A 25982-nucleotide genomic window follows, 5' to 3' on the forward strand; every position below is an offset into this window, starting at 1 on the left:
GCCGGGCCGGGGCAGGGCAGGGCAGAGCAAGGCGTGCCGTGCCGTGCCGTGCCGCGCCGGGCGGAGGGGGCGGCCCGGAGGCCCCAGGCCCCTCAGCGCAGCGGCAGGCCTCAGGCCTCAGGCCTAGGCCGGGCCCCCAACCCGCGGCGGCGGGAGGGAGCGCGGGCGCGCGGCAGCGAGTCCTCGAGGAGCGCGGCCGCCTCCGCCGCGGCCCCACGGCGCTAGGAACGGGGGAGCGAGGGGGTACCGGTCCGGGTCGCCCGCCGTCCCCCCGCGGGCGGTGGGTCGCCCATCCGTGAGTGCCCTTGTCCCCGTCCTCAGTGGTAGCTACCCCCCCCGGGGTGAGGGGAGGGGGTGCGGGCCCGCCGCTGGCGAGGCGGGGGCAGCGAGGAGCGGGAGCGACGCCGGGCTGACATGGAAGCCGGGCGCTGAGGCCTTGTGTGACAGGGAGGGCGGCGGCGGCGGCACCCGGCCGCCGTGCAGGGCCGGGTTTTGTCACTCCCCTAGTCCCCGAAATATCCCCCCCCCCCCCCCGCCCCAGATAGCTGCCAGAGCGGGGCGTGCGCTGGCTCCCTCATAAATTACCCGTGGCTTTGTGTCCCACCTAACTCGGCAGTAACGAAGGCCGCAGTCAGGCCGGTTAAAAAATCAAAAAAGCAGGCAGAAGAAGCAGGTGATGCGGCCGCTGAAAGGAGGAGAGGCCGGGAATTGGGGCCAGCGCGGTGATCAGTGTGGCAAAGGCCCTGAGAGGAAAAAGGAAGCTGGTTTGGCAGAGCGGGCGCCGGTGGAGGGATGAAGATCCTAACACAGTCACGTCGGCTGTCAGAAGCCACGCGAGGACCTGAACTCCTCCAAGGTGATTGATCTGGCTTCGCCATGGTGTCGCTCGCTCGTGATAAATGTTAGGAAGGCAGAGCGTATGCTGCGATTTGCCGCGATGCAGCCCAACATGGTGGCCGGTGCCTCAGAGCCTCGTGGTGAGCCAGAGCAAGGACGCTTGCAGGGCTGGGGGTTCTCCTGACCACCCCCTCGGAGAACCGTTGAGTGAACAGACAGCAAGTGTTCGCTCTGCAGGCTGGGCTGGTGAGAGGCAGCACCTGCACTTGGTGTGTGCCACCTGTAAGTTAAGCTCATCCATTCTTAAGTCCCACAAGTGTCGAATACAGGAGCTAGCATGCGGGATCTGCAGGTAGAAAGGTGAAATGAAGCCTCTGCTTGGTAAACCGTAGGCTGCCACAGGCTTTCGTGTGATTTTGGACAAATCAGTTTTTCTTTACCACTGTAGAAGAGGAATAGTAATGCTTTTGTTTCTTGCAGGCTGCCGTGAGGCTTAGGACTGCAATATACTTGTGTTACAGTGTGATGGCTTTATGTATGCAATTAAAATGGTTTGGTTCTTACCATCTCTCTATATAGACCTCGATTTAAAATTAACTGACATAGCAATAGGACTTGGAGGAATGTTAGGAACTGCGTGTACTACGTGAAGGATGTAAAATGAGAAACAAAGTGTGCCAAGGCTACAAACGCCTGCGGTACATAAACAGAAAATGAGAAGGAAAAACAGGGTGAATTATTAGAAAGGCAAAAGGAGTACTGGGAGGACAAGGTCATGAAAGCCTGAAGGATGGGATTTCAAGGTGAATGTGATCAGCAAGCTCCAAGGCTGAATTAAAAAAGAAAAAAAAAAGCTGAATGAACTGGAAAAGCTGGGAACTAAAACCAGATAGAGTGCAGATTAGTAATTTCTTTGTTCATTGCTCTTAAAGAGAGGAAAGTACAGCGATAGAGGCAAAAGGAAGTGGGTGAAAAACAAGTTTTAAATCCAGAGCATAAAGTGGACAGATTTTTAATCTAGGTTTAATGAGAATTGTTCTTTAACGACAGGTATATGAAGTATGTCAGAAATACTAGACTAGGCATTCTAGCTTGCTTTAAACAGAGTAATGCAACTGAATTCCTTGGATTTGCAGCATTGTTAAACTGGGCTAAATGAGAAGAGAGACAAGGCTGTTATTTTAAAAAACTTCAGAAATGCAAACAATGATGTTTTGCCAGAAAGAAACCGAAGAGTTAAAGACCTTTTGTGTTTGTTGTGTACTCCTTCAGCAAACATAATGGAGATGAAAGTCACGGACTTGAAACTCAATAGTCCAACTATGAAACAAATAAGAAAAGGACCAAGGTACAAATACGGTGCCTGGCTAAAGCCTAATGATAGTTATTAATTCATGGGCTAATTTGGCTTCAAAAATCTTTCCCACATGTCTCTTGGGATGCAGTTAAAGGTTTTGGTCTTCATTTTTACATTTGATAATGTGCTGAGCTACTTCAGGTTGTCTTGACATATTGTTCCCCAGCATGGTCAATAGAAATACCGAATTCAGCACAACCCATCTTCAGGCATATGAAGCATTTGCTGTATTTTATGATGATAGCACTTCACCAGCGGCACAAAACAATTTAATGAAGGCTGTTGTCCAGTGACAAAGCTGCAGAAAAGAGTGGTGGTGATAAGGAAACTCTGGAAGACAATGAGCGTTTATATTACAGTACTGTCTACAACATGCTAGAAATGTTTTCCAAGTGTATAAAGACTCTATTCATTGCCAAACAGCTTGTTCCTTAAAAGACAGCATAAGGACAAAACACAACAAAAAGCAACATACTACGGTATACAGAGCAAAATGACCAACATGATGGTTGCCAAAACCGAGGGGGAAGGGACTTCCTCCTCTTCCTTTTCTGCTGGTTCTTCTTCCCTCACTCCCTAACAGGGCATTTCCAAAGATAGCTAATTTCTTGTCTGTGTCAGTGAATGCTGGAAAAGAACTTGGTCTGGTGACTAGGTAACGGTGAAACATATTGCTTTGCAGAGAATGCAGATGAAACGTCTTTAAAGTAATAGCAGTCATCATGAGGTTGTTGTGGGATAAACTTAATGGAAGGTCATAGTTTTTTGTCACTGCTTAGATATGGATCTGATATGTTTATTAGAAATGCAAAAAAAAAAAAAAAAGGTTGGTCAATGAATAACTTTTCTGTTTTCAATAAGTAGTAATAATAGCTGCATTTATACCATACTTTACATATTTTGAGTACTGCAGCGGTAAGGTTGTATAAGCAACTGAAAAAGAATCTTTGAAGTCCAGGGAGAGGGGGGGGAATGCAGAATAACAAGATTACGGAAGTTTAATTCACAGAACAAAATCTGCTTAGAAATAAAGTTTAAATAAAAAGTACTCTCATCTTCAGATAGTTTTGCAGTGAACAGGAAAAAAGTCCTTGGGACTCCAGGCTGTTTTTCACAGCTGCCAGAAGGCCACTTGGAAGCTGCATGTGCTCCTGAGGTTGGTGGCAGTGTGAGGCATCAGTCAGACAGATGTGTGTCCATGGCAGCGTTGTGATTTACTTGGAAGTTGGGAAGTTGTAGCATTTGCTCTCTTCCCCCCAGACCACCCCAATATGTTCTTCAGCCTGACTGCTCTTACTCCACTTAAACCATCATTCAGTGATCTCAACAGTGCCATTTTTCAAGCTTGCTTTTCATACTAGCAAGTGAACTGTAACAGGTTTGCAGCTTTTCCAAATAAAACTAGCGAACTGTTTGTCTGAGTTGGATTCTCTGTTAAACTCACTTCCTTTCTAATCAGGACAAACTGTACAAAGTACATCCACAAGGCTATGCAAGTGCTCCTTTGTTGAACGCACGCTCTTTCCTGAGGTACTCAAAGGGTTAGTGTGGTTTATTCATCTCCCAAATACCCTGCCCCCTGTTTCTGCAAAGCACAGAAAGGGTCACCCATGGGAGGTGATCAGGAAGGTGTAGGGTTATTGACTGGCTGTGCTAGTGCCCACCAGCTGCGGAGTCCCATCAAGTCACGCTGTGGCCAGCACAAGCTAAGGGGTCTTGGCAGTTTTCAAGATCCAGGCTTCAGCTCTCTGATAACACCAAGAGCTTGATATTCTCTTGTCACAGTATGAAGTGGGACACAGCCCTTGGGACAACAGAGAATCAGACTCAGAGCCCTGAAAATAATCCGCAGTACCCTGGACCACTTTCCATCCCTCTTAGTGCTTGTTGATGCCATTGTAGAGTTTCCCTGAAAGTTTCTGCTGAAATTAACAGACTAGTTTGGTTGTTTATCACTGAATATCATAATGCTGTAATGTTTAAGGGAAAAACCTTTCATTATAATCTGAGATTATAAGGGTTGGGCTAAATTATAAGGAGAAGTATTCTCAATTGCTTTGTGTAAACTTGTGTTTAATATTGTGTTTAATATTGTGGGATTCCTCCAGGCTCTTCGTCTAAAATTGGTTTTGCTGTCCTTGATTCTGTCTGAAATGATACATATTTGCTTCTCTGGGAATATAGCCTATTTTTATTACACCAAAAATATGGTTAGGGTTGATCGAGAGAGATTTATATATATTAAAATATGTGACTACTTTAATAATTCTATTCATAGTTAAAGAAAAATTAATTATACTAATGAAGTACAAGGCAATATGCCTTTTTTTTTTTTTTTTTTTTTTTTAACTGAAAATGCTGCTACCAGACATCTATATTTGTAAAGCTGTGGAAATGCACCAGAGCTTAGAAAATGCTCAAGACTGACTCATTCCAGTTTTGTCCTTGTTTTAAACTTTGTACTATGGAAAGTTCAAAAGCTTTTTCCACATCGTGAGGTTTCTCCAGAGGGAGTATTTCTGGCTTTGGTTAGAAAAGAACTCCCTCTCTTGCTAAAGATTGACAATTATGTACATGTTTGGCCTCTAACTTAAGCAAGCCAGCAGGCCCTCGGGGTGCTTAAAGTCCAGTTATGGACAGAAAGTTACTTTTAAAGAACATTTTTTTAAACACTGTTTGAAATCCACACACTGATACAGCAATAAGCAGTTTTGAAAAAAAAAAAAAAAAAAGAATTCCTGTTTTATCTGTAGGTAGGTCAAATTTATCTGAACTGGTCCAGAAGCTTTTCTCAGTTTTCGTGCAGACAAGTCTTCCAGCATGAGAACAAGGGACTCCAACATAGAGAAAGTCTCTCCAGCGCTTCTTCGTAGGGCTAAAATCATAACATGACCTTTTCACTTTGCATCTGATACGTGCTTCCTGCCCCTGTGTCATCATGATTCAGCATCGTGACATGCTGAAAGATCATCAAGGTGGAAACAATGCCGAGCAGTGTTAGGATGATGTGGCCTGCCATGATTATTTGGCACGTACCTGATTTATTGCACATCATATTTTCTCTTTCCTTGTCTTTCAGCTGCCAGGCACGTAGTTCTCTCTTCTGCCCTTGCCCTGCCTTGTATTTGGAAAGGAGAATGGGGATGCCCTGGGGTGTGGGCACGAAGGACAGTTTGCTTTGCGCCCCTTGGTTTGGGAAGCTGGAGAACGCCTCAGCTCACGCATTATGATATATCCTGCTATTTAGTGAGTTACAGTCTCCACTTCTTTTTCCTGATTCCCTAGAAACTATTACCCAGAGCTCAGGAGGGGAACTCAAGAGCTGTTCCTGAAGCCATAAAGATGTGTTTGTTAAAAGACTGGTCATTTTATCTTTGGGTCAAGATGCAGTTTCTTTTCCCTTTCTTCAGCTGGCCAGTACAATTTCTGATATCTCTAAATTATTTTTCTTACTGAGGCACTTGTACCAGAAAGAGAGAGTCTAAGAAAGAGCAAGCTTAAAACATTTTCTGCAATGAAAGGAGAAACCTGTCTCAGTAATTTAAGAGAGGAAGGAAAAGATAATAGGGAATTTTTGAACTGATAAACCTAGGTGTTATTCTTCAATACGAGTTAGGGTTTGATTTTATTGTTTGATGAGGCAATTTCTCGAGAAGAATGGGGGCAGGCTTCATTTTTGTTTGTTTTCTAAGTGAACAGTACACACACACACACAGACACACAGACACACACACAGACACACACACAGACACACAGACACACACAGACACACACACAGACACACACACAGACACACAGACACACACACAGACACATACACAGACACACACACAGACACACACACAGACACACACAGAGTGAGGCTGCACAGTGAGCCTGGACCCTGAAGAGCCATCACGGTGGGTCTGGACGGACCCGGTACAGCCCGGCACCGCGTTCTCCTGCGCTCCCCGTTGCTGTTCTGCTGGGGCACCGTGCCTGTGCGCTCCCACGCTCCCCTCTGACGCATGTCAGGACGATGCAATGTCCTGTCGCTCTCCTCCATTGCCCCCCTCAGTGTCTCCCCCCACATCCCAAGGGCTTTGTCATGCCTTTTCTTGCACTTCCATCCTTCCTGAAGACACAGGCTTGTACTGCATGCCCTTCTGTTGGCCTTCAGTCCTCCCCTTGGGCCCTTCCGCAACCCTTTCCTCGGTCGCGGTGCATTTTAGTCATGGTGCTGAGCTGCTGCCCACCAAAAGGGGTGGTTCTGCTCCCTCCAGCAGCATGCACCTTAGCACCACGCTTGTCAAGCCCTTTGGTGAGTCAGTTCAAGAGAATAGTTTTCTGTTGAATTAACAAGTTGGATCGGCTTACTGAGTGGTTTGATGTGGTGCAAGAGAGGGTGTGGACCAGCAGGGCCAGGAGTCAGGGAGGGAAAAGCAGGACCACCCAAGTCAGAAGAGTAAGCTGACTCAGTCATGTCATGTAACTTCACCCTTATTTACTTCATATTATATAACTTGCCCCATTTCTGCTTTCTCCCTAGCTGAGCGAGAAGCCTTTCCTTTTTGAAGCTGTATTGAGAGAATCAGCAGATCCAAAGTGCAGGATATTCTATACCATGACAGGATAATGGCTGGCATCAGCCGATTCTGCTATCTAAGGATGCGGGGAGGGGTGTTTTAGGCTGTTGATTCTGTGAACAGCATGCCAACGGACTTACATTTTGTAAGTTTTGGGGGGTTTTTTATTCTTTTCAGGTTTTAGTAGTTGAAAGGTTCTCTCTTTTGATTAAAATAGTTCTTGAGATTTTAGAACTGAACAAATGTGGCATTAAAAACTGTGACATTGATGCACACTCATTATGATGATGATCTGTATCTTGTTTCCTGTGCTAACAAGCACAACCCTCTGTGCAAATACTCTTAGTCCAATATCAGAGTAAGATATTTCAGCACGTTTTAAAGCACTTCCCAAGCAACTTATACCAAGGACAGATACTAAACCCAGAATGCTAGTAGTGAATACATAGTAATTTAAATTCCTATATTAGTAGGAAGAATTGTTGTCTTCCCCCTGCATGCTCTAAATTGACATTATTCATTTTATCTCTTTCAATGGACAGTCAGATGGCACAATGCTGTTAGTGAATCCAGTGAAGCATAATGCTGGAACTGTGTGCTGGAGAGCTTTTACAAAGCATTACCTAAATATTAGTCCCAGAAAATTAAACTTACAAGGAGTTCATGCAAGCACACAGCTGAATATGAATTATTAACATCTTTGGTTTGTTCTTGGAGTGCTGGTATGTGCTACAGAGCTGTAATTAGGGCTTGGTTGCATCTGAGTCTTGCTATCATGCTGCATCGGTTTGTCACTGTTAGAATTGCTACCCCTGAACCTGTTCCTTGCTCACCCAGCTAGCTAATTAGTGACCTAGAGATAAGGTGGCATTTATTGGTACTAGAAGAAATGGCCTTTCATTTTTATGCAGAAGCAAAAAACAGGTCAGCAACCAATTTACACATTCTTCATCCACCCACAGTGCAATGGAAGATGATAATGCTTATCTTGTCAGGAGGTGGATTTCACTTTTTTCCTACTGTTTCATTAGGCTTACATTTTCTCCCTGGCATTATTCTGTCTTCTGTTGTTGTTGTTTGGGGTTTTTTCGTTGGCTGGTTGGTTGGTTTTGGGAGTGTTAACAGACTGTGTCTAATGCTAGGACCACATTCAGGAGTTTTCACTAAAAAACAGATTCCTAAAAGGGTTCCTCAGATTACAGTTTCCTCACTGTGTGATATAGAAAGCGTTTGAACTGGAGGAGATAGGCAGAGAATAGATAGAGACTCTATCCTCATCTATTTACCAAATGGTATACGTTGTTGAAATTTGGGTGGGAGGCAACACTCCTTCCTTGTGCAAACATATCCTCCAATAAAAGCCATGTGCTGTGGGCAAAAGTAGTTAAGGGCTTGCTGCTTGCTTTTTTTTTTTTTTTTTTTTTTTTTTTTTTAATAAACAACAACTTATCAGTGTGAGAGGCCAAACATGGCTAGCTCATATACACACAAAGGCTCGTGTGTTTGTGGATATGCCTACTCTGCATACCCAGCCTGGTTTATTTTAGCTAGGGTGACCATTTCTTGTCTATTTTAAGAAATATTCCATATTTCATTTGTGACACGAGTAAAAGAAACGCTGAATCATATCTTTGTGGAGCAACACTCAGCAGTGCATTTGTTAATGGAACCTTATTTTCAATGTAAAAATATCAGCCTCAAGAGACTGAAACTCTTAAGAAAAAACTACAGCATGAAACTAAAAACAGTTCTCCCTCTCTATTATCTTAAGACAGCACTGAATCGCAGACCTAGGATAAAAACCAATTGAGAACATGGGTTCATGTTAGAGAAACTGCCCCAAGCCTGTGATTTTGCATTTGTAGTCCAGATATAGATGAGACATGTCAGAAAGAAAACTTCTTCCTGGGTTCATAAATGCCAGTGTATAACGTCAAATGCTTGCCTGGTGCACTGTATGTTTTACTGCAAAGGTTTAGTGAATGCTGTATTCAGGGCAAAGCTAGGAAGCAAGGTAGCAAGCTCATTTCCCTTTGTAAGCCTTCAGAGCAGCTAGATGGGAGCCCTTCCAGCAAGCTCTCTGGAAACTTTCATCTAGCCTCAGCACTCTATAAATAGAGGAGGTCTTCATCCCCGAGGAGGTTTTGCAGTGCCATTCTCCAGGGGAGTGCCGAGCTCCGGCGGAGGCAGCGGAAGGCGAGTTACGGGGCGGGATGGTGGGTCCAGAAAGGGGAACAGAGTCTCCTTGACTGTGAGATGAGGTCTGCGGACAGGTTGAGAGGAGAGTAAGTAAGAGGGAAAGGTCTTCCCAAAAATGTGGGGGAGGGGAGAAATTCCCTTAGGTCCTATACAGAAACTACCGCCGGCAGAGTGGAAAATGCAGCCACAGTGAGCATCAGCTGAAAGTGACAGAGATACCTGATATTCCCTTGGTCAGTCAAGAAACCCTCCTGAAGAAGAGATCTTTCACTCTCCATAACAACTGGAGAAATGGTTTCACTGGGATCAGTGAAAACAGCAATAAATGCCGTAAGAATTACTGTAGTTTACCATGTAGAAATTTTTTAATTGCCCTGATGGACTGTCATGAGCCAGATAATATGTGACAGAGTAATCACAAACATAACTCTGGAGTAGGTCCCAAGAGCAAAACACTTGGAACTTTGTTTCTAAAAAAATATGTAAATATAGAAGAAAACTAGCTGACTGCTACAGAAGTTAGAAAAATCTGTCCCAACGCTCTGCATTTTCATTGATGTAGGTCCCTTGATTGTGACATCAGATTAAAAAACATTGTCTTCCAAAATTTAGCCACAGTGTATTTTCCAAGATTTATCTACAGTTTAAACTGGAGCAAAAATTTTGTTGAGGTCAAGCTTCATGTATTATCTTCAAAAGAAATAATTTTAAAAAATAGGATTGAAAAAGGAAGATTTCACTCTGACTTTCTGATAGCTCAGCCTCATGGTAATATCAAAATCTCAGTTAATATACATTTGAAAGAGGAATACTCCATTACCTCTCTGGTTATTTGGGGAAAAAAACTGAAAATATAAAAAAGAGTCTTAATTTTGACTAAGTGCAGTAATTTGGAGCCAACAGAGCTAATTTGAGAGACAGCATTCTGTCTACAGAAGAATGAAAAATGAAAGCAAACCATTTTCCTGCTCACAGACTGCATATTGAACACACTGGGCTATAGTTAAGTTATTATGTGATCCCAAACACCTTTGATATGCAATCTTTAAATGTTTTTCTTCCTGCCAGCAGAGTTTCAGAGTTAAGAGAGATCTTTATTTTGTTGATATAAAAATAATATGGAAATTATAATATAGGAACACTGAGCCATTACCTTACAAGTTTATCATCCCTCTGCCTTCCTGAAAGTGTCACCCAGATACAATTTCTTTAAAGGTGAGGGAGGTGTGCTTTCCATGCCAGAACAGTACTTCTTTCAGTGTACTCAAGTTTTACAGTAGAGTTTTAAAATCAGAACAATCTGATCTATGATGGACTAGAAAGTATGATACAATGTTCTAATTATAAGGTAAAGTACAGGGAAAAAAAGCCCAAACCCAAAACTGATAACAAATTACTTGGTCATATGTATGGCTTTTAAGTACACCATGACAAAACATGTACAAATAGGAAGGGGTTTCAGACAGTAGCATCCATTAGCTCCCAAACACTTCCCTTTGCTTTTTGATGACAATGAGCAAAATCATTGTAGCCTATCCTAGCCTGCTTCAACTGATTTGTCTACTACAATCTCAAAGGCCAGAGTAGAGTGAGTTTTCTTCATGTAAACAAACCTGTTTACACACACAAGAGTAGTCACTCTAATGTTGGTATAATCCCTCTGAGCAGCTTCACAGAAACCTTAAGGCTGTACTCTTGAAGTGGTGCACAGGCACCTGAGATATGCACAGTGGTTTTCAGAATATTTTGTTAGTATTTTGCTAAGTACCTGAAATACATTGTTCATAAATTAGACCGGCTGCGTGCTGTTTTGCTGTGAGAGTGCCTGAGAAGGGAGAGTCCAGAACTTGTTTCCAAGTGGTTTATTGACTATTAAACTCATAGCCAGATAAAAACAGCAGCAAATAACCTGATCCATGCATTACAACAGCGCACAGTCTCACCTTCTCTCTCCCTGCATCGTATTTCCTATCTAGGTCACTGTGCAGTGCAAGACTGTTGGTTTACCAGATAATGTTTCCACACGTTAACCCAGACACGGTGATGACAGGCACGTTTTCAGGCTCTGCATGCAAACCACCAGTGTCCTGAGCCTGCTTCTGGCACGTATTTTACCTTCCTCCTTGCTAGTTTGGTACCTGGTACATCTTACCCAGTCTTATGGATGGGGTTGGCTATACTGACATCTAAACAGCTTTGTAGATAAAGCCATCTTGCCATCAGCCTGTCAAACATAAATTCCATCACAACCCTGCAACTGGTATGTAATTAAATGTTCTCCTGCTAGGCATACTCTGGTTTAACGAGTTTTATGAGTCATGGCAGCAAAGGGAAAGGAGAGTTCCCAAAAACAAGAATGGGCACAAACACCCCCTTGATAATCATCTTATTTAGAGAGAATAAGGTTCTCGCTTGTCCAGAGAAGTGAGCTCCAGGTCTCCTTGAATCCCTTGTCAGAGTATCTCACACCGATGCTCACTACGGAGAAAGTGATTTTGCAGTTCTGAATTACATAAAACTTGGTAGTACAGACGCTTGCAAGGAAGCGGTTTGAGTGTGCGGCATCTTGGTTTGAGAGTGCTTGAGAAGGAAGGAAGAGGTGAGAAGTTGCAAATTCTGTGCTCTCATAAGTCCAACCCCAAACCCATCTACACCACAGGACACATATTACAAGGAGAGCACATCCCTCTCCTTTACATTGCCAGGGCCCAGCAGTCAAGATCCCAGAGTTCAAAGCAGCACCAAGACAACTTCTTCTTAGTTGCAAGCAACTAGGTGCATGAGAATCACTGGTGCGAGATGACAGCTCAGCATCATGGCTCTCCTGCCCTGCTGAGGCAGAGGAATGCACACCGTGCATCGCCAGGACCGTCCACACCCCCCTGCTTTCACACTGCTGATGGCTTTGCTTGCCCCTGGGTGGATCTCTACGCAAGCCATAGACAACTGCTGAGGCGGGGAAGAGGCAGGACTGTGTGGGGATGAGAAAAGGTTGGGCACATCTGGAGTTCCTCTGACCAGACTCGCCCTCTCGGTGTGGCTAGCACTGAAGACAAGGAGCCATGGAAAACAAATGTCAGCTGACGTAGCTTCTGGGTGCATTGGGCAAATCACCACAGAGGTGTATAAGCCAATCTTTAAACTCCAGGTCTGTCGGCTGAAGCGATTACCACCGCTTGCCCAGCACTCAGGCACGCATACCCCCCGCCAGCTTTCCTTGACCTATTTACTAGCCGTGAACTAGAGGCAGGCAGATCTTGCCTTTCAACTGCTTGAGCTAGCGCAGCTCGCTCCAGCTCCAGAGGGCCCAGGGAAGCACGCACAAGCAGTTTTGCTGACAAACTTGGGAGGGTAGTTGTAGTTAGCAGGAGAATGGTGAAGAGCCCTGGGTGGTGTAGACTGGGGCATTAACCCTTCAACTACAGCTGGAAGAAGACTTGGGTCTCCAGCCCAGTTGTGCCCATACGGGTGCATACAGGCTATGCCTGCCCAAGCAGGGCTTTGAGGTAGGCTGTGCTCTCCCTTCCTCTCCCCATGCCGCTTCAGGAGGTGCTGCAGCTGCCCCTGCAGCCCACCTGCTCCTCCTGTGGCAGCCCTTGCCTCTCCCAGGACTGAGCACCACGTCCTCATGCACAGGCTGCTCAGACCACGCTGAGCTGGCACATGTCCGCTGCTTGGAGCAACACACAGCATGAATGACAGGGCTCCCTGCTGTCTCCCAGATGGGACAAGGATCAGCCTTTGCTGCAGCCCCTCTGCTTACCTTGTCCTTTCACCTTAAGCTCTTCATCTATCAGGGTCCTGTTGCAAATGCCGAATTAAACCCTTAATACTCCTGAGCAGGGATGGAGGGTTAAATCAGATGAAAGATTAGAGTACCTGAGCAGGATATATGCTTAACTAAGGGCCCTGAGCCTAAAATTGAAGTCCAAATGCCCCCAGGCAGCCGGCTACACCCCTGCTGGTGCCAAGGCTTGCTAGGCAGCTACCTGTGCGAGCTGTCCCTGTTTGCGGCAGAGCTGCTGCTCTCTGGGCAGCTTGGCACCTGCCTGTTCAAGAGCAAGACACCGGCCTCATTGCTGGGCATCCTAACCCACTGGCAGGAGAAAGTGGCACATGAAATACTTGGAAAACCCCTGCAAACCTGAGGCAGGTGTCTGACCTGCAGGAAGCAGCGGGATTCACACATAGCCTGCTGCTCCAGACACAGCCAGCTTCTTGTTTCTCCCCTTTTCAGTCCTCCGGGCAATTTTTGAGGTAGCCACCAAAGCACATGCTTGAGGTGCTGGCAGAAGAGCGAGGCCTGTGCAAGCAAGAAATACGGTCCGTACACAAGTGGGAGGTCTGGCATACAGCACCTTCAGTTTGTACATCCCAAGAAAAATGAAAAACCAGTAAATAAAACTGTCTGCTTGTTTTGGCTCAGGTGACTGGAGATTGAGACTATGCAGTGTGAATTGGTATAATTTAATTTTCACTCCTCTGTCTTTTATAAACTGTGAAGTTCATGCTGATTGTCTGTATCTCATATGACTTTCTCAGTCTTCATAGGCTTCAGTTCTGATCTCTTTTCAAACTTTGATATATCCATGGTATTTTTAGTCTTGCAGGCTATTTTTGGATAATATCTACAATCTATGGTCTTTTTTTAGCTAGCCTCACAGCCAAAACCATGCCAGACTCTCCTTCTCTTATACCTTGATTGCTGAACATCCTTTCTCTGGTTGTGAGATGCATACACGTTTGCCCTGCGGATATTTATTCACAGGGCTGCTGCAAAAGTTGTTCTCTTTGCTTGCCATTTTGTCACCCCTTTCCACTGACATCCTTATGTCAGCAGGAGAAGCACTCAACCTAATTTATACAAGCCCATTTATATTGTGACTGGTGGCATTACTCTATACAAGCAGATGGACTTATTTGCACACGCACAGCCAGCGGTTGGAGCGATTTTGCTGTGCCCCAGGTTGCTGCAGAAAGGAACACAGCTGGAGGTGGCCTGCTGCTGCGACATCCCCGAGCCCACACACCCCTCAGGGCTTGCTGAGAATGAGCCGCAGGCCACTGAACTGCTGGCAGCGGCTGTTTGTTTCCAGCACCACCTTTCCTGGTGTCCCAAGGTCCCATCACAGTCACATCAAGGATATGCACCACTCCCATGATGGGCAAGAGAGCCTGGAGCCCTGGGGAAAGGCGGCTGCAGGGTGCCAGAATAGCCCTGCCACCCCCAGAGCAAATTCCTCCTGACAGCAGCCTAATTGCTGTGAGCTCCAAGTTGCCTCAAGAAACAGGTTGTCAAGGGGAGGCTGTAGGCCAAAGGACCTGATTTTCATTAGTATAATCCATGATGGGCCACACAGAAGCAATCTGCACATTCAGGTAGCCCAGAGCCCCTTCTTCCCTGGTAGATCGCCTGCTAGGATCCTACATAGACTCTTTCTTTTTCACCAGCTCTCCTGCCTCTGCTGAGATGCTGTGCGATTTATCTGGGGCTTATTTTAAGAAACAGTATGGCACTGATCTGCAGTTTTTCTAAGGTACATGCTATATACATATGGAAATACTGTAAAGCTACTCTCAACAAGTACAGGTTTAGTTTCTCCTAATTTTAAACCATCAAACACAGCTGCTTGTCTTGCTTTCAAAGCCTTCTGAGCCTATCTCCATTATCTCCATGACATAATACAAGGTGAAATCCCTCCTTCAAGGAGATGCCCCACACTGCCCCATACTTAGATTTTTATCTTTGCAACTTTGTGCTCTCTACCACGCCTTATGCTTTCAGGAGACATCCACTTCCCAAAAGCTCCTTAGACCTGTCCGCAGCCAAAGTGGCAATGGCAAGTCTCCTGGTGTCCCACTGTCCCTTGGGCTGGCCAGGCAGTGTTATCACAGTGCTACTGCATTTCTAAATGGGTATGACACTACATGGTACCACATACAGAATACTGCTCAACTTCTCTGCAAGCTGCAAACGAGATTCACTTGCATCTTAGAAATTAAAATAGACACATGTAGGCCCTGGGTTCATGTAGATGGTTATACAAATATCCCAAGCCTGATAAAAATAATGAAATAAAATATTCTAGGGTTTTTTTTGTGAATTCTGTTCTCTTATTGTCACACAGAATTTGCCTTGCAGGCTAATCTAGGACAATCAATCTACTTAATTTTGGTTTAAGATAGTAGTTTCTTTCTTCCCCAAACCATATTCCAATGTTAGTATTTTACAAAATATAAAAGCTTAGACATTTTATCTTGTCTATGCTAGAAAATGCTACTGTTGCAACAATGCAGAAGTAATCATCCGCACCTATTGTGCAGAGAGCATAAAGACATTTTATAATAGAAAAGCATTTCCCAAATAAGAACTGAAAGAAATTTAGCGGTATAAGTTACCTCTCTACCATCCAAAGTAGGGCTTTCGCCAGTATAAACTAGTTTGGTTACAAAACATCACAGTTCTTTCTGCAATTATTATACTAGGAAAACTAGTAGATCCAGACTGCCTATGAAAACATGACTGCAGCAGCCACCAATATCCTGAGGACTTGTTATGCCAAAGTCAGTCCCGTCGTAACTCTTGGTTTCATTGAAAGTTATTCCAAGAATGACTTTGTCCCACTGGACTGGATTCGCTTTCATAACAAGAGTATAAAGTGCACTTCTAAAGTTCCATATTCCAGGAAATATGTAAAAAGTAAAATATTTTTCTTTTATGGTTGGGGGAGGGACTGTGGGGTGCAAATGAGTCATTTCTGTATTGCTGCAGGAATTCTGCCACCCCAGTAAGTATCCAACCTCCCACCAGTGTGCCGCCCTCCTTATTTTGCAGGCTCGTGAGATTTTTGCAGCTCTGGGTGGCCTCTTTTTCCCTCCTAGATAGCGCAGCCAGGCCTCACAATCAACGCAACAGTTAACCAGAACTTTTTTTTAGCTTGATAAATATATCTGCGTGAAGGCATTGGGTGGCACGTGTGAGCCCAGGCGGGGACGGGGTGCGGGCTAGGCAGCGCGCAGCCCAGGGCTGAGGCACCCGCGTGCCAGGCAGGAGGAACTCGCTCCCTCCCAGCACGTAAGCGGTGGAAACCTACAGCACGTAGGGCACAGCCGTGTTCATTCCTCTCAGCTACGCCACTTCCCAGCCCCATGGTTTCCACCCACTCGTTTCCACCAGTGCCCAGGTGGCCTGGTGAGGGGCATGCTAGGTTACCTGTGAATGGATGGACAGCTTGGGGACATCCTGGGCACCTGGCCCCACACTCAGCCTGGGCTCCTTCCCCTTTGTGAGACTTACCTCACTGTCTGCTTTGCTGTGTTGTGGCTTTTCTAAGCTTGACAGAGGAATAAAAGCACCATTTTCCTTGCATCAGGAGAAACGGAGCTGCTTCTGGGCATTGAGGCAGCAAGAGACACAGGGAATGCTAATGTGAGTCAAATTTGGCTGTCACCACTGGCAAAGTAAGCACCTGAAATGGTGGTGGTTTTGCTAAGTATTTTAGCAGAGCTTGGGAAGCTGGAATGGGAGGGTACAAACTAGGGTCCCTGCTCCCACCTCTGCAATTTCCCCTTCCTGCGATGGTAGTAGGACAGCATACCCAACTCCCCAAGGTCTTCTGCCAGCTCCCTGTTCCAGCTTGGCCATTTCCATCTTCCTGTGAGCAGTGTCTGCCAGTCCCAGTCCTGGCCTTTTATCTTTGGAGTGGCAAAAGTCAGCTTTGGCAGGACAGACCCAGCCAGGTGCCCTGAAGTGCAGTGTTCCCTGGGTCTGCTCCACCAAGCACCTTGGCATGTTTTTGATACCTTCACATACGATTAATGCCAACCCATTTTACTTCATATTGCAACAGCCTAGGAAAACATACAGTGACTGGAACTCACCTAAGAGGATGGTAACATATTAAAACCCATTTAAATCAGGCCTTTGCACTTGTCAGTCAGATGTTTTGCATGCAGCCAAGTGGTGCTCAGGCAGCATAAGCAATAGTGCCTACCTGTGCAGTTTCATATGGCTCTACCTTTGACTGTCATTGCTGTTTTCTCTTAGGTTTGGGATGCTTTTTAGAGATGTTGCTCCATTGCCAGGGTGTGTGCAGGTCTGCAGGATCTATAGCGGGGAGAACCCACTTCACAGACTGACTTCTGGCAGGAGTTTCACACATGGTCAGCTCGGACTGAACGTGTCTCTGAGGGTGCCCCTCACCACACTGGGCACTGCGTAGGCACGTGCAGGGGCACAAAGCAGGTGCAAACCACTGCCATCCGTATGTGGAAATGACTTTGCTCGGGTATCAGGGGCTTTGTCACCTGGGGTGTTTCACCTCCATGGAGAATCATGCCTTGGACTTCTTTTCATTCCCCTGCTTGGGTGAGAGGGAGTTTGCTGTCAGTTTGAAAACTTCAGTGGGTTAGGAGCTCCCTCACATGCAGCTCAGCTGTCCTACCTCAGCAGCAGCTGCCTCCAGGAGAAGGGGAGAGAGGGAAGTGAAGCACAGACACTCAACAGCTGTGGGACTCTACCTGTGTGGATGAATTAACTGCCTTTGCCTGCTTTTGTAAAAAAAGGTTTATGCATTTCAGTGTCTGTCCTATGCACATATTACTCATTTGTGAAAAGCCTGCCGGTTATTCCCCTTTGTCTGTTGCACCCAACTGCTGTTTACCCTAATCTGGCATTTGGAAAAATCTTGTCACCCAAATTACATTAGCAGAAGGTGAAAGTAAGCAAGGAGGAAACAAGGACAACTGCATATATTCCATGTGGGTAGATTACTTGTTCTTTTCCTGTGGAACAACTGCGGATGTTTTTCTTAAAAAAAAAAAAAAACAAAAAAACACAAACCACCAACCAACCCCCAAACCTCTGGCTAACTACCAGCTTCAGCTACACCAGCCATACCCAGCCGTATGCATGTAGCTGAGTGATGCACCCCCAGAGCAGGGCACATTCCAATTACTTGGCTCTTTGGGATTAACTGTCCCTGTCATCAAGTTGGCTTGGACTACTGTTGCTGTTGATCATGCAGTGCAAATCTTCCTGAGACAGACTCTCAGGCTATTGATTACAAAAGATAGCCATTTCGACAACCATCACATAACAAAATCCAAAACCTCAATGTTGCAGACAGTTGTTGCCATAGATAAGAACTGTTTATTGATCACAGACAGATATGAAAATACGCATCCTTTACACTAAGCGATGTTGAATATCTAGTGTAGCAAGATGAAAGTCATCATTCTATGATTTATGCCACTTGGGGGAAAGCGCTCTGCCAGAACGTGGGAGGATGTACCTTATCTAACATCCTACCTGACACGTAGCAGCTGAGAGCAACAAGCAGGAGGAGAATTACAACGCTTCTGCTTGTGAAACATCATGCCTGAGGAGCAGAAGGGTGTGGATTTACCCCCACCTCATTTTAGGTGTCTAAACAAAGCATCAGTGTCATCACAATCATCCTGGGTGCTCCCTCAGAGCAAGATGCAGTTCAGATTTTAGGAGGGATAAATTGCTTTCTGCAGGTATCTCCCTCTCTCTTGACCACAGGAGACGAGCTACACTCCTCACCTGGGAGGAGTCCAGCTGCAGAGAGGGAGCAGGCTGGCAGAAACACTGCCTGAAGGGAAGATGCTTGTACTTGTTTGGAGCCACTCTTAAGGAAGGGAAGGGGGAAATCCTAAAAGACTGGCTCAGGATTTCTCTGGTGGCGGGGACAGCCGCAGCCAGCAGCATGTCCAGCAGATCCTGTTATCTCCAGCCCAGAGGTGTGCTCAGGAGGAAGGTTGTGCTGGGACAGTCCCTATGAGATGAGAACTTCCTGTGATGCCAGTCCTGAAGCTATGCCGATTTACACTAGGATGAAAATAGCCCTCGGAGGTTTTACACTAGTGAAAGGTCATCCAGGCTGGGACATCAGGGCCAATGTATAAAGGAGCAGGTGAAGTAGCAACCTTTCTCCCTATGCGCTGGAGCTCTGCTCTAAAGATAGACTCCTGAACTATTTATTGGGGCAATTGTGTGTCCACTCTGCCTAGGAACAGGTTCACCTCTGAATGCTGTCACCATTAGAATATGTATTGGACAGTTTTGAGGAGTCCTGGGCTCAAGCCAGGATTGTACTGTGCTAACAGAAAATGTAAAATATGGCCCTGTCCCATGTTCCCTGCCTTCCACGAGCTTGCTCACAACATGTTCCCGGTTAACGCTTTCTATGAAAACTGGGCAGATCCCCTTCTCAAAACCCACGGGACTCCTCGGTGCCAGCAGAGCTTATATCCACGTAAGCTACACAGATGGACAAGTTCAGTGCACCTCCTTGGTGCCAATGTGTGCAAAGGAAAAGTAAGCTTTTACTTTCACAGCAGACGCTGCTTTTCTGGGGGTCGGGGGACACCCTGCAGGTATCCACTCCTTCCTCTGGCCACAGAGCTGCCAGCAAGGAGGAGAAAGAGCAGAGAGGAGGTGGCTTCAAGGAGGATTTGGAGAAGTTCCAGTTATTGCAAGGCCAGTACCAAGCTGAAGAGAAAAGGTGGGTGGTTCAGGAAACCTGGCGTGGCCAGCAGTGCCAAGGTGACAAAGGGCATTTTCCTGGCGGTCAGCCTCGAGCTTGCGGGGGGGGTAGGCATGCAGCTGCCTGTCAAAGCAGTGGAGGTGAAAGTGTGCATCGCTATGAGCACATGCAAAAAGCCAGTCCCTGGGAGATGATCAATGGCTTTGGAGGTCTGAGGTGCTCCAGATGTGTTGGCTCAATTGACAGAGCTCATAGTCCTATTGCCTGACCCACACTCTCCTCTGTCCCTTCTTCCCAGAACTAGGCTTTGGAGTTCATAAATACAAAAGAGTGCTTCTGTGATGTGCTTTAGCACCTGGCCATCCACCATGGTCAACGTAGTGCTTTTAAAGTAGTTGGGACAGAGAGCAGTAAGGTGGAAGGGGCAGAAATGCCGCACAGGGGCTCAGCAACCTGCCTGCCACAAGAGCCTGCTTGTTCCCCGGTGCCTTGGCAGAGGAAGCACCTGGGCTGGAGAAATGAGCCGTTTAACTACTGCCTAAGATCAAAATGGAGAGCTCCTTTGGAAAACTGGCAGGTATTAAGCAATGCCCCGGGCAGCTGGAGAAACAGAAGAGGATTTTGTGTTTTGCACAGCGCTGTGAGAAAAGGGAGCGACCTCCCTTGAGGGCTGGGAGACAGAGGTTCAAAGATTTGCCGCCCAGTCTGTGCAACCAGTGAGACACCTGCTTGTGAAAGACCAGACTCCAGGAACGCCTTCCTGGGACACCACCGGCAGCTGCTCTGAGGACAGGAGTGGGGACAGAGATGGGAATTGATCCCTTGGAGCGCCGAGCCTGGCCCGGGTCGCTGCAGGCAGCCACGTGGTGCAGACTCTTTGGAAACTAAATACGCTTCATACCCAAAATCAGCAACATTTCCTGATGTCTTCCTTTGTGGGAAGCCTGTTTGGTAATGCCTCTGGTAACTAGGAACTCTACTCTCATTTCAGGACTCAAGTCTGTTGATGGCCCGTTTGCAGTCAGATGGTTTTTGGTCAGATTGTCCTAGAAGTTGAATAGTTTGTCTTTTTCCTTCCCATCCCCCCACAGTGTTTGTGGAGAGAAATCGTAAGCTCTCTCATCCTTTGCTTTGCTGAAATTCTTCCCATATCTCACAGGACAGGCAGTCCATTCCCTATAATTTTCCTCTTCACAGCACCTGTTATAGTTTGAAGGCTTTTTGAAAATAGAGCTAACTAGAATTGTATACAGTATTCCAGATGAAGTTTCTCCAGTGCCTTTTTTACAATGCTATTAGCATAATTTCCACCTCTTTTCTGTCCAATTTTTACTATAGCATTTGAGTCTTATTTGTATAATATCATCTTTCTGGGATCTCTGCCTGTGATATCCATAACTACTTGAGTACGGACAACACCCTCCAGCTTTCTGCTGTTGACAGATTTCATCACACATCAGCCCTGTTTCACAACACTCCTGTTTTTTCAGTATCTACACTGTTAGTAAAAATATCGAAAGCCCTAAGACTGATCTTTGTGGAACCTCCTCATCTAGCACAGCACCGTTCCAATGTTACTTTCTTATTCCCTTCAGGCAGTTCCTCACCCCTTTACAATTTGCCTATTAATCTCTGTCTTTTCCAGTTTGCCTTTTAATCATCTAAGTAGTGGCACTGAATCAAATGTTTTACTGAAGTCCAATAGGTGAGACCTACCATGCTTCCTCTGCCAAAGAGATTGAGTTATCACATCTAAGAAAGATAATTGCTTAGTTCGGCATGATCTAGTTTTGAAAGACCCATCTTGCATCTTATCCTGTTTCCCAGATACTCATTACATGCAATTTGTAATTATTCATTCCTCTAAATTTGTTCTAAAGGTCTCAATACACAGTTGGCAGATATCTGGTGAGGACATGTTCTATACACTTTCTCATAAATTAGATATGCAATTTTTGTGTGACAGATCTAAATTATATGCTATGCCTACTTGTGCTTTCATCAGCTTTTAACATGGTTTATTTTTAACTCGCAATTTATCAGTCAGGTGAGTTCTTGCTTCTGAAGGGGTAGGCAGATTGACTGACCTTAATCAGGACATTCTATACAAGCTTTATGTGTTTTCCGGTAGTTTATACTTTAGTTCTCAGGTTGTGCACTGTGTGAATGCTTTATGCCTTCAGACTCTGGGGAGAATGGGTTGTAAAATTTGCAGAGTTGCTTGGTTGACTGTAGAATATAAGATTAGTGTTTGAAAAAGGTGAGCAAAACAGCTATGGTAAATGCAGTGTTTCTTCTTGGAGTCATTCAGGTTTTTTGAGAGCTGTAGTGTTGCAGGAGCAGTTCAATGTCAGGGGAACACAGGAATTTGTTTTCATCAGAGAGATGCTTTCCCTGCCAAGCTGGCAGCAGCTGTAGGTGAAGCCTTAACAGGGAAGCACTTTCATAGTCCCTGTGTGTTGGAGAATGGCTCAGAGACAAGGGTCCTGAGCCCACCGAGCAATTGTACGATCAGAGCCTGCTCTAGCTGCTGATGCTGGGCCTCACTAGGGTTTGCTTGCAGCTGCTCGCAGCTGCTGATACCTGAGGAATGTCAAGGACGCTTCAGCCCTGTGTACCGTGGTGTGTCGAAAACAGGCTAAGGGGAATTAGGAATAGTGGTCTGAGAAACCTAGTGTTATGGTAACGGTGGTCTGAGAAACATTGTGTTACGGTACTGTTGTGTATCGAAAACAAGTCAACAGGAATCAGAAATAGTAGCATGAGAAACTTAGTGTTATGAGAAACTTGTGCTGTAAGCTAGCTGCAAGTAGGTGGACCGTGTGAATACGACCCTTAGAGCTTAAGCCAATCAGCTAGTGACTAGTAGGCATAATTAGTAGAAAGATTATAAAAGGCTGTAATGAAAATCAATAAACTGAAGCACACTTTATCACTCATACTGAGTCGGCTACGTTCTTCCTCCTTGGCCTGAGTCCTCAGCTCGCCCAGCCCGGCACCTGTGCTAGGAGGGGAATGACTGAGTGACAGAATAGTGACCTTCACCTTCTGATCCCTTTCCATCTCCTTTCTGACACTTTTATTTTTTTCCTTGTTTAGGGAACTCTTGTAATTTTGGAACTACAGTAATGTTCTTCACCGTGGTCTTCACAAGCTCTCCAAACATCTTTATTCTCTACCAAGATGCTGGATGGCAGTGAACACATGTATGCTTGAGGTTTTGCACACTGCAAGGGCAGAATTCACAAGGCGAGAAAAACCAAGTATACCAAGTATTGTGTAAGGCTCAGTTTTCCAGCGCAGCAAAGATAAAGTTTCTTTCAATCCTCAAGCTGTTTCCCACAACCATTCTGGGGATCACCTCCACAGCCTGCTCTGAGTTATGGGAGATTCTGGGGAAAGGTCATTTCTAGATTTCATCCTGCACCAAGCCTCCATGGTTCATGGGCCTAACATCTAGTGATCTCTCTACCAATTAGCTGATCCACTGTTTCAACCATCACAGGGCAGGAGGTGAGGCAGGGCAGGAGTGAGGGATTTCCACCCGCCCCTCCTCCCCAAGGTTAAGCATCTAACTTTAATTTAACATCCTAGTGGGGCACAGCCCAAGATAAGAGTTAGAGGGGATGCTGATGGCCAGCCTAGTGATAGTGTTTGCATTTTCATAAGTGATCCTGGTGTTGGAGGGTGTGTTCCCCAGTCACATGAGGAAACAACAAAGAAAATATATATTTGCAAGGGTCAGGGGGAGGTCAGCGGGATGAGCATTGCAATTATTTGCTAATATGGGCCTCCTAATGTTCTCTCTATACTGGAGAATATGGGCACTAATAAGCTGGGAGAAGATAGCCATGAGCCTGTGGATTTAGAAATACACCAAAACACTTTCTGCCTTTTAAACTGTATTTCAAATTCCCTGCAAACAGTCTAAAATTTCACTGTCATGGGTATTTATGGGATGGTTAGGGCACAATAATTCACGTTTTGAAGGGTGCTGTCTATATGTACTTGAGATATTGCTGTCATATATCCAGTCTAATCCACTTCTCTCACTGCCAGGTACATAAGGCAGATGTCTGTCATCACCAACCAGTTCTATCCCAAACCAGTCCCTTGAAGATGTTCAAGTTGCTGACTTGCGATGTTGCTGCTTTAGTCATTATTGTGTTTCCTCACGTTCCTCAGGGTCACCGTCTCTTCTTTCCTTTTCATGTCAAAACAGGGCTTGTTGAAGGACCTGGTTATCTGGCACTCTCAAAACATGGCCAAGGTCAATCTGTTTTCTCCATTGTACTGTTTGTACAGCTGTGGGTAATCATGCAGGCTCCGAAATCTCAGCATTCCTTTTGCTCTCTGGCTGCTTTATGATCACTGTCCCCCACAGGCATCCGCACTGAAAGCACTTTGATTTCTGGGAAATAGATATGTTCTTTCGAGACTTTAACTTGTACAGGTGTATGTGTAGTGTATTTTTAATAACGGTGGCTCAAAAGAGCTTACAAGGAGGCTTAGCATTGACACTGATGACTTCCATATGGGATGTATTCTTCTCATGGAAATAAAGAAAAAATTCTACTCATTTTGATATCATGTTCTTAGACCAGTGAGTAGAGATGTGCATGACATCTATAGGTATCCTCAAAGGCCCCCTGCTTCAAGCTTACTCTATATTGTTTATTACCCTTACGTAACCTGTGGTAAAGCTAGAAACCATTAATAAAGACATTTAGCATTAAAAAAGCATTAGGATTAATGTTTCAGTTATTACAGTTTTCCAAGTGAGTATTGATTCTCTGGGATTTGTTGATATACATAGATTTTCCTGGAGGACAGGAAAACAAAAACAGCCTGACTTTTTAAAGCTGAAGTTATAAATGCATATCAAACCTTTATTAGTTTGCTCTCTGTGGCCTTTGCACTGTGACAGAACTATAAAATGTTTATCTGTAATGAGCACCGTTTTATTATGATTTCAGTTTTACACATTGGAGCTCATCACACAGCACAGCAGTCAGGGAGAGCAGGGCCAGAATTCTGGAGACACCTGATCAAGTAACAGACACAGCATTGGCATGTGTACAGTAGCTTCAGCAAGGAGGTTTTCAGCCTTACCATCCTCACCATCTTCAAAGACATCACCCATGACACAAAATTACATTCTTAGACTGACACCTCTTGACAGAGTCTTCTCCAGCTCATTTTCAATGGATAAAGGTCTGTAGCAGTACTGTACTTCATCTACTTCTCTTTAATTCTTTGTTTTGATGCAGCTCCTATACAGAGACCCTTTCCTGAGGCCCCACATAAACCTTCTGGTTTCTGTGCCTGGACCAACACATTTTTATTTTTCTGCAGAGTATGAGGAAGGCTCATGAGCTCCCTGTGGCACAGAGGTGTCAGGTAAAGTCTGTTAGTGTGATGCCAAGACATTGTTCCTAGAGCACCTGGGTACAAAGAGGCAGAACTAACTTTGTATTAGCATTTAAACAACAAGGTGAAGCCTGGTCAGTGCCAGTCACCGTGACCCTGTGGAGCAGAAGAAACTTGGATGAAAGTAGCAGCTAGGTGTGGGAAGGTATAAAGCTGTGTGGGAGGGTAGATGGAAGACCATCAACACAGTTTGAAGCAAAGGCTTCTTCAAATCTGTAACCAGTACCCCTTGCTCCTGACACCTTGTAATACAGTTACCATAACTAATGTAGTTTTATAAGGCAAATGGCCATTCTCTGTGACCAAGTTGGTCAGGTATCAGTCCCCTTTCCCCTCCTCATCAGGCCTGGAAGGTCCTGCACACCAGGCAGATTTCTTCTCCCCCTCCCTATCAGCCTCAAGGTTCCCGGGCACCGGGCTGACCCCTCCTTACCAGCCTTGAAGGTCCCAGGGACCCAGCCAGCCGGGCTGTGATGACCCCAGCACAGAACCAGGAAGCACAGCAGCTCTCTATATAAAATCAAGCAGTTACAACTCCCAAGTGGGACTTGGACTACAACTGCTGCTGGGCAGCGAAACTCATGATCCCTTAGCGGTCAGGGATGCCTCCACCATCGTCTGCTTCCTCCAAGGACTGAGTGACTCATATTCTTTTACATGTTTTGAGTCTATATTATGATTGCTATATTGGTACTGCAAGCCAAGTATTAAGATCTGACCCGAGCTGCAGACGGTCCAAGTGATTAGGAACTGTAAACTAATCTGTGCTACAAATTTTGTGCTATGCTACTTGCAAAATTGTGCTACACTGATTCTGACTATAAAAATCCTGTGCTATTCTGGTCATAAAATTGTATGTTATGCTGATCATAAAATTTTGTTTAAAAAATAAAGCTTTAATTGTAACTACAACTTAGTGCTGTCATCATTCCACCCAGGATCCCAGTAGTGTTGAGTGATAAATCCCCTTTCACATAAAATCTCTCCTGACCCAGCTGGGAATAAATCATCTAGACGAAGTGCCATCCAAATATCTGGTGCAGGTGTAGCTATTTTTGCAGCAAGGGAACCAGATTTACTCTG

General features: G+C 45.3%; 1 long non-coding RNA gene across 1 annotated transcript; it reads left to right on the plus strand.

The window, feature by feature from the left end:
• On the plus strand, window positions 1-25811 carry LOC116965575. The gene is made up of 2 exons (XR_004409483.2): window positions 1-856; window positions 22569-25811. It is a non-coding gene; the product is annotated as an uncharacterized LOC116965575 (long non-coding RNA).
• The last annotated feature ends 171 nt before the right edge of the window (window positions 25812-25982 follow it).

This window comes from Tyto alba, unplaced genomic scaffold, assembly GCF_018691265.1.
Source record: "Tyto alba isolate M040663 unplaced genomic scaffold, T.alba_DEE_v4.0 Super-Scaffold_22, whole genome shotgun sequence".
NCBI classification, from domain to species: Eukaryota; Metazoa; Chordata; class Aves; order Strigiformes; family Tytonidae; genus Tyto; species Tyto alba.